This window comes from Bos grunniens, chromosome 7 (assembly GCF_055505025.1).
Source record: "Bos grunniens cultivar Pamir isolate PY7600 chromosome 7, Bosgru_T2T1.0, whole genome shotgun sequence".
Classification (NCBI taxonomy): domain Eukaryota; kingdom Metazoa; phylum Chordata; class Mammalia; order Artiodactyla; family Bovidae; genus Bos; species Bos grunniens.
Genome location: NC_141171.1, coordinates 56,003,210 through 56,015,684, shown reverse-complemented (window position 1 = coordinate 56,015,684; position 12,475 = coordinate 56,003,210). Strand labels below are relative to the sequence as shown.

The following is a 12,475-nucleotide window of genomic DNA, read 5'->3' as shown; positions in this document are numbered from 1 at the left end:
CCCCCAATCCCTCCCAGCATCAGAGTCTTTTCCAATGAGTCAACTCTTCACTTATTACTCAGCCATAAAAAGGAACAACTTTGAGTCAGTTCTAATGAGGTAGATGAACCTAGAGCCTATTATACAGAGTGAAGTAAGTCAGAAAGAGAAAGATAAATATCATATTCTAACACATATATACAGAAACTAGAAAAATGGTATTGAAGAATTTACTTACAGGTCAGCAGTGGAGAAACAGACATAGAGAATTGACTTGTGGACATGGGAGAGGGGAGGAGAGGGTGAGATGTATGGAAGGAGTAACATGGAAACCTACATTACCATATGCAAAATATATAACCAACGGGAATTTGCTGTATGGCTAAGAAACTCAAATAGGGGCTCTGTATCAACCTAGAAGGGTGGGATGGGGAGGGAGGTGGGAGGGAAGTTCTAAAAGGAGGGGACATATGTATACCTATGGCTGATTCAGGTTGAGGTTTGACAGAAAAAACAACAAAATTCTGTAAAGCAATTATGCTTCAAAAAAAAAAAAAAACAAATTAAAAAAAAGAATTAATCTCAAAAATATATAAGCAGCTCATGCAGCTCAATACCAGAAACATAAGTGACCCAATCAAAATATGGGCCAAAGAACTAAACAGACATTTCTCCAAAGAAGACATACAGATGGCTAACAAACACATGAAAAGAAGCTCAACATTACTCATTATTAGAGAAATGCAAGTCAAAACCACAGTGAGGTACCATCTCAAGCTGGTCAGGATGGCTGCTATCAAAAAGTCTGCTGCTGCTGCTAAGTCACTTCAGTCGTGTCCGACTCTGTGTGACCCCATGGACAGAGCCCACCAGGCTCCGCTGTCCCTAGGATTCTCCAGGCAAGAACACTGGAGTGGGCTGCCATCTCCTTCTCCAGTGCATGAAAGTGAAAAGTGAAAGTGAAGTCACTCAGTCATGTCTGACTCTTAGCGACCCCATGGACTGCAGCCTACCAAAAAGTCTACAAACACTAAATGCTGGAGAGGGTGTGGAGAAAAGGGAACCCTCTTACCCTGTTGGTGGGAATGCAAACTAGTACAGCCACTATAGAGAACAGTTTGGAGATTCCTTAAAAAACTGGAAATAGAACTGCCATACTACCTGGCAATCCCACTGCTGAGCATACACACCGAGGAAACCAGAGCTGAAAGAGACATGTGTACCCCAATGTTCATTGCAGCACTGTTTACAATAGTTAGGCATGGAAACAACCTAGATATCCACAAGCAGATGAATGGATAAGAAAGCTGTGGTACATATACACAATGGAATATTACTCAGCTCTTAAAAAGAATACATATGAGTCAGTTCTAATGAGGTGGATGAAACTGGAGCCTATTATACAGAGTAAGTCAGTCAGAAAGAAAAACACCAATACAGTATATTAACCCATATATATGGCATTTAGAAAGATGGTAACGATGACCCTATATGCGAGACAGCAAAAGAGATACAGAAATAAAGAACAGACTTTTGGACTCTGTGGGAGAAGGCAAGGGTGGGGCTATTTGAGAGAATAGCATTGAAACATATATATTACCATGTGAAATAGATGACCAGTCCAAGGTCGATGCATGAAACAGGGCACTCAAAGCTGGTACACTGGGACAACCCAGAGGGTAGGGATGGGGAGGGAGGTGGGAGGGGGTTTTGGATGGGGGACACATGTACACCCATGGCTGATTCACATCAATGTATGGCAAAAACTAGCACAATATTGTAAAGTAATTAGCCTCCAATTAAAATAAATAAATTAATAAAAAATATAAAATATAATAAATAAAAAATGATATCTTACTGCAGTTTTAAGTTTCAATTTTACCTCATTGCATATGGGGTTGAAATTTTTTATGTTTAAAAAACTTGCATTATTTATATAATGGAGTGATTTGAGCATCTGTTTCCCAAACTCTATAGTAAACATCTTAAGGGAAAGGGCTGTGTTTTATGCATCTCATTTTTGCTCAGTTCTTAGCATAATACTCAGGCATAAAATATGTTAAAATAATATATTAAATAGAGGAACAAATAAGTGACCCAGAAAAAAAAAAAAAACGTGGCTGAGCTTTCTTCAGCTTCTTACTTTGTGAATGTTTATCACTGGATCTTACATATGCAAACTCTAAGTTGACATCACTGGTTAAATTTGTTTGGAGTAGAAGCTAACATGAAGTGTTATGTGAGATTAAAAAACCTAGATATTTTATTTGTTTCTTTATTGCTGCAAACTGTGTCTAGAATTCTGGTACATGAGATATACTCAGTAAATATGTGTTACATGAATGAATTTATGGCATGCAACTTGCCTTCTAGGGTTATAAAACCCATGAACACAGTTTTCAATTAAAAGGGATTTAAATCTAACCTGAGTCAAATAGGGTCTTCCTATTTGAACACATATATATGCACAAACACATGAGCACACGCATACATTGTAATATCACCAAAAGCAGAATAGCTAATGTGGGCTTACATGCTATTGCTTATAACACAGTCCCAGCTTCCCTCTCTCTGTTGAGCAGTGTCTTGCACAAAGTTGGTATTCAAACAGTATTTATCAAACAGCTGAAGGAATGAAAGCTAGACATCAAAACTCATTATATCCAAAAGCACTAACCAAGGCCAGATAGGTGAGGGGACTTCTCTTGGGAACTGTGTAAAGCAGTTCAAACTCTCAGAGAGAATTTTTAAATTAAAATTTTCACAAGGACAAAATTGAGACACAGCAGTACACACTTCATAGGTTGATTTTAAGACAAAATTGCAATTGGATCACTTCTGCTTCTGTTGCTTCCTCTCTTGATGGTCATGGCAAGACCTCCACAGTTCCCAAAATTGAAATAAATGCTAAGGGACAAAGAAGGCTAAAATAAGGTCTCATGTATAAACAAGGTTTTAGGAAAAGCTATTTTCTTATGTAGGACATTTTTCATCTCTATTTTAAATAATAAAGCCATTAGGTATATGAGCATTCTGTTTTCCCCCAGATTACGCCATTCAGCAGGTAGAGGACATAATTCTCTGGCAATTCTAGGGAGACACAGGTTTTAGAATCTGGGGGTGGGGGAGAGGCCCTGGGTAAACAAGTTAATTAGTAGCAGTACATGGGCTTCCTGGTTTAGAAAGAACCTAGGGAAACCACTAATTTCTCCTCAGCATGATACCATATGCATATCCTATATAAAATAAATAAAACTGTGTTAAATAGATGGACAGTATATATGATCTAGGATAGTGACTGGGATTAGCCCCTGTTCTTGCCCCAGGGCTCTGATCTCCCCTTATGTTCAACACTCACATCACAATATTGGCTTCTGCTCTGGTGTGAAGTCCCCTTTTTCATAAATATTGCCCCTAACTTTTTTTCCATATAGTCAATAAATAATAAAATAGTATACCACATAATACAGTTTTCACAGTTAAGTTTATATCCACGATGAACTTCTCACATGGTTTTCCAAGTGGGTGTATTAACAGTTTAAATGATTTTTAATGAATAAAATAGAAATTAAGAGTTATTTTGACATTTTTGCCATTCCCTCATCTCTTGTCTATATAACATCACAAATGAAAATAAAAGAAAATATAACCTAGTTCATTTAATCAACTTTGTGAAGAGAAACTGTCTAAGCTATTGCTTGGATCTGAAATAAAATTCAGTGATTTTGTTCCTTTTACCAATGTTTGTTTTGGAGTTTTAAAAATACAGCTTCTATGTAGGTGAGAAGCAACATAGCATGTCACCTTGCGGGACAGATATAAAATTACACTGTAAATAAATAACCTGAACGTCTTGAGTAGCTCACTTTTATGTCAGAAGTTTTCTTAATTACAACATCTATTTCAGGAAGATGAAAAGGACCCTGTTGTCACCTTTGTTGCATATCACATCATAAGACAATTTTGATTTCATCCATTTGCTAATGGAGCACTCCTAACTCACTGAATTAGAAAAATAGAATAGGTATCCTATGGATCAAAAATTTACCTGTGAACAGATATAATTAGTGTGGTGGTCTCATGGTAGAATTTTTGCTTTAAAAAAATACATATCCTTCTGTTTAGACCCTGTGGTATGTATGTTGCTAGAAACTGTGCATCCTTTTCTAATAACGTTTTCTTGTTAACTTTAAGTGCACGACAACAATAATAATAATGGTCACATTCCAAACACTATACACATGTGAACTCATACATTTTATAAATGAGTAGAATTACTAGCTTTATATCAAAGAAATGGATAAAAGATATGTTGAATAACTTACTGGTGAGAATTGGCGAAGGAGGGCAGAGCCATCATTTAAATCTGGGCTGTCTATCTCTAGAGACACACGTTTTAAATATGGTCGGGGAGACCATATTGAGATGCTGGTTTTTAAACTAAAACTTAAATGTAAAAAAGTGAGGCATGCAGATATCTTAGGATATGGCATTCCAGGCAGAGAGGACAGCAAGTACAAGGGCCCTGAAGCATGAGTGTGCTTCTGCGGGATGAGCTCAAGTATCTGTGCCTGCTAATTGGAAGAGCTGCTATTATCTGACATGGGGAAGATTTTGGTGATACAGTTTTGGTAGGACAAATCAGGAGTTCAGTTTTGAATAGGTTGAGTTTGAGAAACTTGCTAGATTTTCAAGGGGCGATATCAAATGAACAGGTAACCAAGCCTAGCGGTTTAGAGAAGAAAATAAATTTGAGGGTCACCAGGTTTTTATGGAGACACTTTCAGCCAAGGAGCACCAAACTAGGAAAGGAAGGTAGAAAAGGTAGAAAAGCCCTCCAACATTTAGAGCCAAAAGATGAAGAGTTACCATGAAAGAAACTGAGACGGAACAGCCAGTGAGGCAGGAAGAAAATCAGGTGACTGTGGAGTCCTACATGTCAAGTGAAAAAAAAAAAAGCCTTTCAATGAGATGGAGGTCATCACATTTATCAAATCATTTAGGTAAATCAAGTAGATGAGTACTGGGAATCAAATATATCAATGTGCCTGACATCAGTGACCTTGACAAGAGAATTTTCATTATATTGATCAAAGCAAAAATTTAATTAGAGTGGATTTAAGAGTGACTATGAATTTCCCCCCAATCATACAACTAGGATTTGTCAAAGAATGAGTAATTTTTCTTATATTTTTTGGTTGCATTAAACAATGTGTGTTTCTAAGAAATATTTTTAATAATGAATAATTTATGAATATAATATATAATTCAGTAAAAAATAGTGGGGATAATAGTGAAAAGATGTGTAAAGAAATAAAGAGTAAAAAGATTTAACAGAGAAGCACATCTTGAACGAATGGAACGGACACATGAATGTGATTGTCATACAGTCATGTTTGGAAATAGCAAATTCACTTCAATACCACTTGGGAAAGAAAATGGGGGAGATTTATTGGCTAATGTAACTGAAAAGGTCAGACACAGCTGAGTCAAGATGCTCCATGCTATAGTCTGAACTCAGTCAAGTTGCATTGCAGCATTGCTGTCTTTTCTGTTGACTTCACTTTCAGGCAAGCTCCCCATTCACGTTGGCCACAGGTAGCTTAGCAATTAAGTAGAGAGCTAGCCAAAGGAAAATTAAGGCTCTAACACAATAAAAATGAAGGAATGGATATTTGATGCATAAAAAATGTTAATTATGAGAAAGAAGGAAGAAGATTTGAAAGAAAGAAGAATGCAGACAAGTAGTTACGTAGCATCTACTGTGTACTTTACCTAGACTTGTTCATACTTTCTCATTTAATACTCCTGACAACTTCAGGAACTAAATGCTTACACTGGGGAATGCTGAAAAAAAGGGACAAGATCTGTAATAGCCACTTTCAGATCAGATCAGATCAGATCAGTCGCTCAGTCGTGTCCGACTCTTTGAGACCCCATGAATCGCAGCACACCAGGCCTCCCTGTCCATCACCAACTCCTGGAGTTCACTCAGACTCATGTCCGTCGAGTCAGTGATGCCATCCAGCCATCTCATCCTCTGTCGTCCCCTTCTCCTCCTGCCCCCAATCCCTCCCAGCATCAGAGTCTTTTCCAATGAGTCAACTCTTCACATGATGTGGCCGAAGTACTGTAGCTAAAGCTGTAGTTTCAGCTTTAGCATCATTCCTTCCAAAGAAATCCCAGGGCTGATCTCCTTCAGAATGGACTGGTTGGATCTCCTTGCAGTCCAAGGGACTCTCAAGAGACTTCTCCAACACCACAGTTCAAAAGCATCAATTCCTCGGCACTCAGCCTTCTTCACCGTCCAACTCTCACATCCATACATGACCACAGGAAAAACCATAGCCTTGACTAGACAAACCTTTGTTGGCGAAGTAATGTCTCTGCTTTTGAATATGCTATCTAGGTTGGTCATAACCTTCCTTCCAAGGAGTAAGCGTCTTTTAATTTCATGGCTGCAGTCATCATCTGTAGTGATTTTGGAGCCCAGAAAAATAAAGTCTGACGCTGTTTCCACTGTTTCCCCATCTATTTCCCATGAAGTGGTGGGACCGGATGCCATGATCTTCGTTTTCTGAATGTTGAGCTTTAAGCCAACTTTTTCACTCTCCACTTTCACTTTCATCAAGAGGCTTTTGAGTTCCTCTTCACTTTCTGCCATAAGTGTGGTGTCATCTGAATATCTGAGGTTATTGATATTTCTCCCGGCAATCTTGATTCCAGCTTGTGTTTCTTCCAGTCCAGCGTTTCTCATGAATAGTCACTTTAGGTAAAACTAAATCTGCCTCTAATATTAATGTATAAGCTAATATTTAAAACCTGAGAATATTTGTATTCATAACCATCAGTTCAGCTCAGTTCAATCGCTCAGTCATGTCTGACTCTTTGCAACCCCATGAACCGCAACACGCCAGGCTTCCCTGCCCATCACCAACTCCTGGAGTCCACCCAAACCTATGTCCATTTCATAACCATACAATGAGAAAAAAAAAAAAAAACATGTAAGGGTCATCTATTTAGCATTATGATCAAAAGTCATGAAAACCAATAAGTAAGTACAAGTGCTAAATGTAATAGAAAGGTATAATCATGTAGTCTGGTACAAGCCTAGAGTTTCTCTGGTTCAATTTCCCTATCTAGTGAAACTGTTAGCATCTGAGAGTGAGCAAATAGTAGTGAGAGGAGAGAGGAGAGGGGTGAGAGGAATGGTGGGTGGTAGGGAAGCTCTAACATGGGTTGCAGGGAGTGAGACAACATGTGAGAGGTTTTCCAGATAATCCTCTCAATTCAGCCTTACTTCTCTCCATTTCCTGTAGAACTACACAACACTTCCGAATCCTGAAGGTTTCTGAGGTTCCTCCTGCTGCTGCTAAGTTGCTTCAGTCCTGTCTGACTCTGTGCATCCCCAAAGACGGCAGCTAGTTAGCTGCTAATTGGCCTTAGGCCTAAATTTCAGCTTCATTTGCTTTGCTCATCTACTGCCATTCTTCCGCTTGTTTTACCCCTTTGTTTGCCACGCTGTCTCTCATCTGGGGTCTCTTCCTCTTTCATTCTTCTTCATAATCTTATCTCTATTTTTTTCACTGTCATTTTTTTCTGCTGATTTTTTTTTGAGAAATAACAAGCATAACCATGTTCATTCAATCTACTTCATTAGACCAGAGGTCTTTTCATCCATTTCTACATCATCTATCTACATGTTTAATAAGTGATCATGTTAAGCATGCTATTATATCCCTGTCAATAGTTTAAAACCCCATCTGTCACTTTCAATAAACCTCCTCATCTACAACTTTTGCCAATTTTTGAATCCTATGAACACCCGTATATTTGAAAACATCCCTTGGTCTAAATTCAACCCCATATTTATTTGATCATTTTGTTTTTAGGTTGGTTCCAACTCTGAAGTATCAGTATGTATCAAACAGAATTTGTATTCTGATCATATTGCAGGAAACATATGGCAATGTTTAGATCAGTATTTTTAACTGTAGTCACCTACGTGTTCAAGTACTTAGCTAATGTGATTGATCCAAAATCAAGTTCTCATCCTACCTGGAGTTTTCTAACCTACTATTGCAAAGTTAAACTCACAATTGCTGTATCTATATAAAGTACAAATTAGACATAACGCAAGATCGTGAAGTCTGGAATAAATGGTGCAGAGCTGAAAATGCTGTCACCTCTCCACAGGGTTTTAACATCTCCAGAAGAATATACATTTGGGAAAGAAGAACACTGAATCAGAGAACCAGAGAAAATGCAGCTCAAAGCAGACTATTTCTTTATATGTCAGTGAATTTTTGGTAGTGGTTTGCTTTGTTTTATGCCTTTCTTTGGCTCTATAAAGTATCTTGACGTACTGCCTAAGACAGCTTGCTATCTATTTCATTTTTTTTTAGAGTAAGTGAGATGCCATTTTGAAAGGCACTGAGGCATCACTATTAAATTATACCCACTGTATGTGCAGACAGCCATGTAGTGAGCTCACTTCTACTTCCTCATTCAGCTTTAATGTGTCTAGCTGAGGAGAGCTAAGCTATCTATCGTATCACCATGACATGATAGATTTGATACTTAGGTACACAAACATTCTTCCTTATAAAGACTAATTATTACTCCATATCTTACAGGTTAACAGTTTTACTGGGAATTCAGGTATTCTAGTCAAATGAAGAATACGCTATAACTTAGAACATAGGTTAATAACTTAGCATGTGGACTGGTAGATAGTTGCCTATTAACTGTCAATTCCTTCATCTCATTGAACATTCATTGCCTGTTCCCACAATAAGGCCCTTGTCTTAAAGACACTTATTCAAGATATTGAGGTCAGGGCTCTTCTAATATTTTTGGCAGCAGTGTACATGTCCCTTTCTCAGAAAAATTTGCTATGGTCACTGCCACTAGAGTTACTCTCTTTCACAGCACCCATTTTACTATTTTTGTGTGTGTGTGTGCTTACCAGGGCTTTATATCTTCTTGATTATTAATTTTCTTGTATACTCAATTCAGTTCAGTTCAGTCGCTCAGTGGAAATCAGGAAAAATCTAGAAAATAGATGATCTTATTGACAAAGCAGAAATAGAGACACAAATATATGATGTAGAGAATAAATATACAGACATCAAGGGGGAAAAGTGGGGCACTGGGATGAATTGGGAGATTAGTATTGACATATATACATTATTAATACTATGTATAAAATAGATAACATTTACATAATTAGTATATTCTCTGTGCCAAGCATGCTGCTGCCAAGTCGCTTCAGTCGTGTCTGACTCTGTGACCCCATAGACGGCAGCCCACTAGGCTCCCCCATCCCTGGGATTCTCCAGGCAAGAACACTGGAGTGGGTTACCATTTCCTTCTCCAATGTGTGAAAAGTGAAAGTGAAGTCGCTCAGTAGTGTCCGACTCTTAGCGACCCCATGGACTGCAGCCCACCAGGCTCTTCCGTCCATGGGATTTTCTAGGCAAGAGTGCTCGAGTGGGGTGCCAAGCATAGTGCTCAGCAAAAAGGACAATACCTGTCCACACAGAAAATAAATGGAGAAAACAGCAAGGAAACAATCAATTGTGGTATGAAAAGAACCTTCAGAGAAGAGTATACAGTATTATGAGAGCAGACACAGTAGAAAAGCCTGCCCCATACTTGAGGGTGTCCCAGAGGGAGTAACATTAAGCTGATACTCAATTATAAGGATAAATTAGGGAAGTAAACTGAACAGTGGGATTTGAGGGAGAGTGGTCTTCAGAGGGCTTCCCTGGTGGCTCAGATGGAGACCTGGTTCTGTCTCTGGATTGGAAAGATCCTCTGGAAAAGGGAATGGCTACCCAGTTCAGTATTCTTGCCTGGAGAATTCCATGGACAGAGGAGGGAGCCTACAGGCTATTCTTTAGAGTGCCTTATACTGTCAAGGAGTTTAAGAAGTCAGAGTGAAGGGCATATAGAAAAGTAGCAAGAGATATAGGTTGTGAGGATGAGACCAAGTTCTGAAGAGCTCTAAAGATAATGTGTGGTGTTTGGTCCCTATTAAAGGGAAGTGGAAACTATTAACAGTTTTAAAAATAGAATAGCATGATTATATTTGCTTTTTAGAAACAGTACTCAGGATGAATTATAGATAATCAGATCAGTACAGATCAGATCAGTCGCTCAGTCGTGTCCGACTCTTTGTGACCCCATGAATCACAGCATGCCAGGCCTCCCTGTCCATCACCAACCCCCGGAGTTCACTGAGACTCACGTCCATCGAGTCAGTGATGCCATCCAGCCATCTCATCCTCTGTCGTCCCCTTCTCCTCCTGTCCCCAATCCCTCCCAGCATCAGAGTCTTTTCCAATGAGTCAACTCTTCGCATGAGGTGGCCGAAGTACTGGAGTTTCAGCTTTAGCATCATTCCTTCCAAAGAACACCCAGGGCTGATCTCCTTCAGAATGGACTGGTTGGATCTCCTTCCAGTCCAAGGGATTCTCCAACACCACAGTTCAAAAGCATCAATTCTTTGGCACTCAGCCTTCTTCACAGTCCAACTCTCACATCCATACATGACCACAGGAAAAACCATAGCCTTGACTAGACGAACCTTTGTTGGCAAAGTAATGTCTCTGCTTTTGAATATGTTATCTGGGTTGGTCATAACCTTCCTTCCAAGGAGTAAGCGTCTTTTAATTTCATGGCTGCAGTCACCATCTGTAGTGATTTTGGAGCCCAGAAAAATAAAGTCTGACACTGTTCCACTGTTTCCCCATCTATTTCCCATGAAGTGGTGGGACCGGATGCCATGATCTTCGTTTTCTGAATGTTGAGCTTTAAGCCAACTTTTTCACTCTCCACTTTCACTTTCATCAAGAGGCTTTTGAGTTCTTCTTCACTTTCTGCCATAAGGGTGGTATCATTTGCATAGCTGAGGTTATTGATATTTCTCCCGGCAATCTTGATTCCAGCTTGTGTTTCTTCTAGTCCAGCGTTTCTCATGATGTACTCTGCATATAAGTTAAATAAACAGGGTGACAATATACAGCCTTGACGAACTCCTTTTCCTATTTGGAACCAGTCGTCTGTTGTTCCATGTCCAGTTCTAACTGTTGCATAATAGACAATGGATAAGGATTCATTCCGCTAATGAACCAGGAGAGGATATAATAATACTGAAGGCTGTGGTTACAATGTTCAGGGCAAAATAAGATGGGAATTCCAACTAGGGAGATTTAATTGGTATTGTCAGGACATCGCTATTATAATTATAGAACTGATACAAGAAGAAGAGACAAGCATTACTCCTAGTTTTCTAATTTTGGAAAATTCTGTAACTATAAGGAATTCTTCAAAGTCTTCTCCTTGGTTTTCATTTTGTTTCTCTGTACATTATCTCCTTTAACATGACTAACAGAAGGCAGGAGGAGAAGGGGACAGAGAGGATGAGATGGTTGGATGTCATCACTGACTCAGTGGACATGAGTTTAAGCAAGCTCTAGGAGATGGTGAAGGACAGGGAAGCCTTGTGTGCTGCAGTCCATGGGGTCACAAAGAGTCGGACACGACTGAGCAGCTGAACAACAACAACTGCCTCTGAGTCAATTCTACATCACTAACTCTACACTCAGCCAAGATCAACATCATCTCTCTGTAACTACACATTTATTTTCTCTCTCTCCCTCCTTCCTTCCCTCCCTCTTTCCTTCCCTCACTCTCTCATATATATTTATAAAAATTTCCCCTTGCCCTACTGTTTTGTGAGGCCTGCAATAAAGCATGGATAGAAATAAGGACTACTGGCACCTTGCTTGTTTTCATTATTAAGTATAATATTAAAGACTGTCTTTTTGCATTGTCCTTTTAAAATTGTTGAAGTTCTTTCTATACCTAATGATCTGAGTTTTTAAAACAATATAATGGTATTAAATTTTCTTTAAAGTTTTTTCCCCATTTCCCTAATATAGTCAATTACTCTGATTGATATTTGTATGTTAAACCAACCCTGCATTTGGGGGATGATGTTTCTTGGTTGTGGTGTAATATCCTTTGCATGTATTGTTTACTTGACTTGCTAGTATTTTTAAAGCAATTCTGCATCTATGTTTATGAGTAATATTGATCTTAAGATTTTTATCCTTCCACCATAAATTAGAAAACTGGACAACATATATAAAATAACTGTTCTAAAAAACTATGTATCAGAAATTCCCCAAAAGAAGGCAAACACATAAAGGACAGTTGAGCAGTCAGATTTCTGCTTGGAAGTACTTCCCTGACCCTTACTGGAAGAAGAATCCTAAGCAGGGATACAGCAGGGATACATTGCTAAATTAAAGACAAAGAGGTAAAATTTCAGAGAGGCTGAGGCTCCAAGGAGGAGGAGGTAACTATACATAGAAAGAACTGCATAAATCTGCATAGGAATGAATACCCTTGTGTCTTTCTCTGAACACTAAGACATGCAAGTGTAAAGTCCAGCAGAAAAACTATTTTATGGATACACTCTGCATTC

At 38.8% G+C, this 12,475-nt stretch overlaps 1 long non-coding RNA gene across 18 annotated transcripts in view; it reads right to left on the bottom strand.

The window, feature by feature from the left end:
* The window catches only part of LOC147369591 (uncharacterized), a 676,540-nt gene that overhangs the window by 259,122 nt on the left and 404,943 nt on the right, over positions 1-12,475 (bottom strand). The window contains exons 5-6 of one of the 18 annotated variants that reach the window (XR_015168522.1): positions 8,948-9,032; positions 2,038-2,886 (exon numbers count right to left, since the gene is read on the bottom strand). The exons of 16 other annotated variants lie outside the window; for them this stretch is intronic. This is a non-coding gene — a long non-coding RNA (uncharacterized LOC147369591). Of the gene's footprint in view, positions 1-2,037; positions 2,887-8,947; positions 9,033-12,475 lie in introns of those variants that run through there. One more of the 18 variants, XR_015168527.1, reaches the window with a different exon arrangement.